The following is a 6,000-nucleotide window of genomic DNA, read 5'->3' as shown; positions in this document are numbered from 1 at the left end:
GCAATTTTATTATACTTCTGTCAGAACAAGTGAATTTCAAATCTGGATCTGGATAAGGGAGACACCGAGAATTTCGATTCTCCGGCGAAGTTCTCTGTTTGCAGGCGAAAGCAGCATTTGAAAAACAAAGAAAATAATTTGAGACTGGAAAAACACTTAAGATGTCGGATATCACAGAAGCTCCGTTGTTCGCGCGTGCGATAGTGGCGGGGAGAATTATCACCAAGCTGGGGCTGCAACCTCGGGAAGTACGGCAACCGATATTCGCGAACGATTCAGACCAAATCAAGAGCATCTCTGGTACATGTTCTAATTCGGATATACGCCATCATATTAGCAAGAGCAGACGGATAATGTTGAATTTCACCAAGAGACTACGACAGCTCCATCAGCCCTGGCAAACGTTAAACCTTGAACAACTCACATGCAAAGGTGCTTGTCAAAAGGCGTTTACCAACAGACCGCAACAATTATATTCAGTGACTTTGATGACTTGCTGAAGCGACCATGCGAAATGAAGCAGGAACCACAGAAGAACTGATGTGATAGATTGTTAGAAAATCATGAGATTGGAGACGCGGTCAATTCTGTTAAATTAGTATCATAATCGAAAAATATTTGATAGTAGTGAGAAACAGGATAACTCACCGGCCGTTGTTTTCTTGTCCTTCCAAATGACACGAGTTGGGTGGCAAAGTTGCTGTCTAACTTGCTTACACCTGCTACTTATCCACCCTCAGCACAGCGCGGGAAATCTAAAACAGTTAGCGCACTGTGAACTTGAACCCGTTACAAATGGTGCTAGTCTCTGCAATTTTTTATCAAAGACTGCAGCGCTGACCCGAAATTGGATCCGACGTTTATTCTTCGTGGCCATTGCTGAACATCGTGAATCTATCGAAACAGCTTCAACGTCGTAAAGGCTACGTTACCAGGTGTTTTTCTGGTAGCCATTTGATCCGAAGTCATTAGCAGCTTGCATAACAGTATCAGGAACGCCCGTCTTGCTTGAGTACGATTTTCACCAATGCAAATCTGACAGTCAGTGTTTATTTTCTACCTCCCACAGGGAACGGCGACTGCGCGATAAATAACATATTTGCTAGACAGACTGCTCTGACACCAAGATAATCTCAATGTTTTGGAATATCAATTCGGGACCATTTCGAAACGCAACCCATTCGCTTGATTGAGTCTATTGGGGATTCACTGATTCATCTCATGAATGGCAGTCCGTTGCCTTTATATCCTCAAATTTGAACACAGCCTTAAAAGGTAATCACACGACAGCAGTCGCCACCATTATTCCGTCAATTAACTAAATTGCCAATTTCAAAACTAAACTGTCTCCGGGAGAACTTTTTACCTTTTGCTTCCCCTGATAATTGTGCTGCCTACATGGCCGACAAAAACCAGGCCGTGAGCTTAAAGAATTCAGAAGTCCTTCATTGCAGCCACCAGGGGGAAACCTGCTGTTCTTGTATGTGGTAACCGCAAGGGTCACAGCTCAGCTGGTCGGGAAATAATGGTCACGTGAGTGCTGAAACCGTTGCAAGGGTTTCAGCAAGAGATAAAGTCCTTCAAAACCTATTGGCTTTATGTTTTTCAAAAAAGGATTTCCTATAAGTAACCACGCGAGCGTGGTGCAACCCGCGCAGTTCCATGGTCACGTAAGCTTTGCCGAAGTCTGGACGTTGATATGGCACAAGGACAAGGTTTTTCCAATTCTTGATCACAAAAGACTGGTCGTTGTTACTACAGACCCGAGGTCTGACCTGCTTTAAACGTCAGAAGCGGGAAAAAGTCTACATCTGATAAAAAAACGTGAGCTAATGAGATCGAATCCTCAAAAGTCAAATAAAAACCATCGCCCGGCATGTACATAAACAGTTCTATTAGAGTGCTTGAACGTCGTCAAGAAAGACATAAAGTTTGCCTGATTGGCTGTAGTCGACGTCCTTAACAAAACCATCCCGTTGAAAGGCTCGCATGGGAAGGTGAAGTCAGCTTTATGGTGAATAGTAGATGCATAATTACCTTCGGCGTTTTTGCCCAGCCACACTACTCTGAACTAGACTTGCTTCCCACAGCATAAGAAGGGAACCATAAGTTGATCCACCTGGCGAGATACTGCGAAAAAGTAATCTCTTTGAGCTTTGTGCAGAAGTATGTTGCTAATGACGATTAAAATTCAGCAGTTCTAACACAAACATTTTCGTCGAACGGCCCCTTATATACGATTACACTGAAATGGGACCTGCCGTTTTGAGGAGGTTTGGAAGCAAATATCAGACATTGTGAACGACATCTCTGAGTAGTTTTTTCGAGAAAGAAGACTAGTACCCAGTGCAGACCTTGGGGTACTTCGACAATCGCGTGTGCCGCACATGTCCTGACAAGGGTACTAATGCAGCGGGTGGGGAGGACGAGGCAGGAGGAGAATCAGGAAGCAACTCTCCCACCCACAAATGGAAATAACGTAGGACATATGAAGCAGAAACTAACGGGATGCATTAGTGCATTATTTTCGGCCTTCGACTTCCAATGAAACTCAAGTGCTCATGGACTACCGGGGAAATGGCGCCACCTGTACTCAGGACACCTGCCGAAAACTCCCAGATGACTGGCGAGACAACGGTGCACGTTACACAGAAAAAGACAGCCGCAGTGCCCGCTGTTGCGGCCATTAAGGAGGAAGACATAGTCCTGCTTCGGCAATGGCTGTGTAAAATGGAAGCGTATGGTTGGGCCATGGGCCACTTGTAAGACCATATCGTCTAAGTCCAGCAATGGCAGCAGCAGTGGTTAAAACTTTATACGTGGAGGGTTTACCACACTTAAGCAACCAGCACCCATTGTGTGACCACTGTGTGTAGATTGGTCATGAAGATTTGGGTGAGGGTCTTCATTGCACTCGAGGAGGACAGCTTGAGTCCCATTCTTTTAAAAATTTGAATGAACTGCTAACATCTCGACTAGAAACGGATGGATAGGAAGGATCGACGTTCGGTCCAGTCACTTGCCAAAAGGACGGGTTTCTGAAAAGTATTCTCATACGTCACCCACACCACATCTTACGAGACTAAATTTCTGTTCTTATTATGAAGTGTACAGTAGCTTATCTTGGAAAAGTCACTTTGGAATCACGGTAACCGAAATGCTGTCTGAGTGCATTAAATCACTGATCAAGCAATGCACGTTCCTGCAATGGAGACGATAATGTTCAGCGCGTGTGTGAATCGGCCCTCTAACTCCAAGAAATGAAAACTCTCTCATTGTTGTTGACGGGATGGAAGTATAAAAAGGTAAGACCAACAGAAGGCCGAAGAGAACAGCAATGAATCGTCGACAAACTTTTAACTTTTTCAACACAACACAGCTTGTTGGAAAGTATGGTCAAATATCAACATCATGAGTTTGACTAGGATAAAACCATGACGTTTCGGCTAAGGGTGTGTATTGCTGACACAAACGTCGTGGTCCGAGATCTCGAAGTACAGATAAAGGGAAACAAATACCAAGGATTGCACGGTGCCGGATGTCCACGAAGTAAAGTATATTCTCCGGACACTCCTAGGCTTATTTTGGTATTCAACATCTGTCTGATTGCTATTATTAGTCAACTTACTCCATGATTCATGCAGCCCTGTTAGGTTTCCTCCCTGCTTTGTATTTTTTAGGAAATACAAGATCAAAAAAAGCATCAGACTGAGGTAATATGGGGTATACGTGTTTTGTGCCTTGTTGAATTCAAGTTGTGGATTGGCCATCGCTACTGGGCAGACCGAAACAGCCAACTCCGATGACATATCGTGCTGCTGGATTATCGCTATAAACAACATTTCCGTGTGGTCAAAGAACAAGCTTGTAAGATCACGTTCTATATCCGCCTGTTCTCAATTCCACTAAATCTGAAGCCCAGTAGTAGGTAACAGACGCACACAAGAGTGTTCTTGGGTACAAGCGTGTTGCACATAGGCGTAATCAGACAGCATCTACAAACTAAGAGCATGTGGCTCCGGGAGCAAACATTACGGCAGCATGTGGTAAAGTGACATAAATACTTAAAAATCCTAGCACATTGAAAATCTTCGATTAAATGTTTGACTCTGGTCAGACTCCTGCTAAACTTTGCCTGATTGGCTGTAGTTGACGTCCTCAACAAAAAGCATCCCGTTGAAAGGCTCGCATGGGAAGGTGAAGTCAGCCTTATGGTGAATAGTAGATGCCTAATTACCTTCGGCATTTTTGCCCAGCCACGTTTTGTTGGCACACAATGGACACTTTTGGCAGGAAGATGGTTTCAGTAGTGCTAAGCGTCAATCAGCCTGCATTATAAGGAACGGTTGCGTGTCAGTTAAATAGAAATTGTGCTTGCGTGTGTCTTCGCAGCCGGCGCTTGTGTCTTTACGCGTGTAACAAATGGTTGTTGGAGATAATCATGGTGCGTCGAATGTTTATTAGACGAATTTGAAAGGATGGCGTCATCTTTGTATGCCGACAATGGGGTGGGACATACTTTGCTATGAACCACGAGGAGTGGAGTAAGTTAAAAGTTGTCTGAATATTCTATGTAAGAAGTACTGTACGCCTTTTAGACAGGAGCATGTAGTCGGCATGAGAAGTGCTTGTAGCAGGGATAGCTAACGTGGTGTGTTGGATATCTCATCATCATCATAGTTATTTTCAGTCGCAGACTGCGTCATGGTCTGTAATACAAAGTGTATCGAGATGTTGAATAATTGACCGGTTGGCTAACTGTACCACCTGAGAATACTGGAGTTGTATTGTAGACATCCTCAGGGATAATATTTCCGTTGGACTTTTTGGATGTTAGAGGCGAAGCAGGTGCCCCTGGAGAACAAGGTTGATTGTTTGTTAATCATTTAATACGTGGTAAAGGGCGATTTCGGAAGTTACTTCGAGGCATTAGAGGATGATGGTTGAGAAGCATGCGATATTGAAGGGCGTAATTTATGAATAGATCGCATCGAGACAGTCCGTCTTTGAATGGACAGAATCATGGGTCAGATTTCAAGCTATGGATTGCTGGACCAAATACGGTGGAGGCTCCGGTTACCTACTGATTACCACACAAACGGGACCGATGACTCCGATGGTTTGGTCTCAACAACGTTGCGCGAGAGCAACCATTCAGCTCCACCGGATTACTGGATGGGAGGCCGTGGGCGAATGTTTGGACGGAGGTGCCTTTTTCCGCGTTGCTTGAAGGGAGGGCAACGATCGAGGATAGTTTGATGGAAGTTATGATCACAAACCGACTGGGAAATGGGGAGCTCCAATGCAGAATGGAGTCGCTGTGCTCCGTGTGGGGTCTGTCGAGACAGGGTACTTGACCATCATGACTGACCGATCTGATTAGGATCGAATGGGGGGGGAGAACGTTAGCTTACTGCGGGGTTTGGTGAGTAATGGGAAGTTGTCCGTTGTCAGAGGTGAAATTATGATTTTGTGGATGTGGGAAAAGGATAATGAAATGTTGAATAATTTGTAAGCAACGTCATCGATTGCTGACTCTGAGCCTCAACAGAGTACAGAGGGGTGTTTTGGACTTTCCGGCGTAAAGGAAACACGTTGGGTAGGACGCCGCGAGCGAGCGACTAATCAGCGATGAACGGATTAAATTGTAGAAGGATGCTTATTTTTTCAGAAGGTTGCAAGGAGCCAAGGCGTCCCCTTCAAACGGCCGGTTTGCGAATATTTCTTTCACGCAAGAATGTGGAAAGAACAGATCACGTAGATGTTAATTGGCTCGGTCAACTGTTTTTCTGGCTTTATGTGGTATAGGGCGGGTATGGCTGGCTTTTCGTTTTTCCGAAAATTCTAGGTACTTTTGCTCAATTTTAATACAGTCTAATGTGATTGGCCTCTATGTTGACTTTTAGAACTCAAAGTCACGAATATTTCTGTTCATTCTATTGCGTGTTTTTCTGACTAATCTTGTATTTTTCAAAGGAACCGGTGTTTGAAATTTTCTTG

The sequence above is a fragment of the Opisthorchis viverrini genome, assembly GCF_000715545.1.
Source record: "Opisthorchis viverrini unplaced genomic scaffold opera_v5_3, whole genome shotgun sequence".
NCBI classification, from domain to species: Eukaryota; Metazoa; Platyhelminthes; class Trematoda; order Opisthorchiida; family Opisthorchiidae; genus Opisthorchis; species Opisthorchis viverrini.
The sequence above is the reverse complement of the archived record's forward strand: the minus strand, read 5'-3'. Positions refer to the sequence as shown.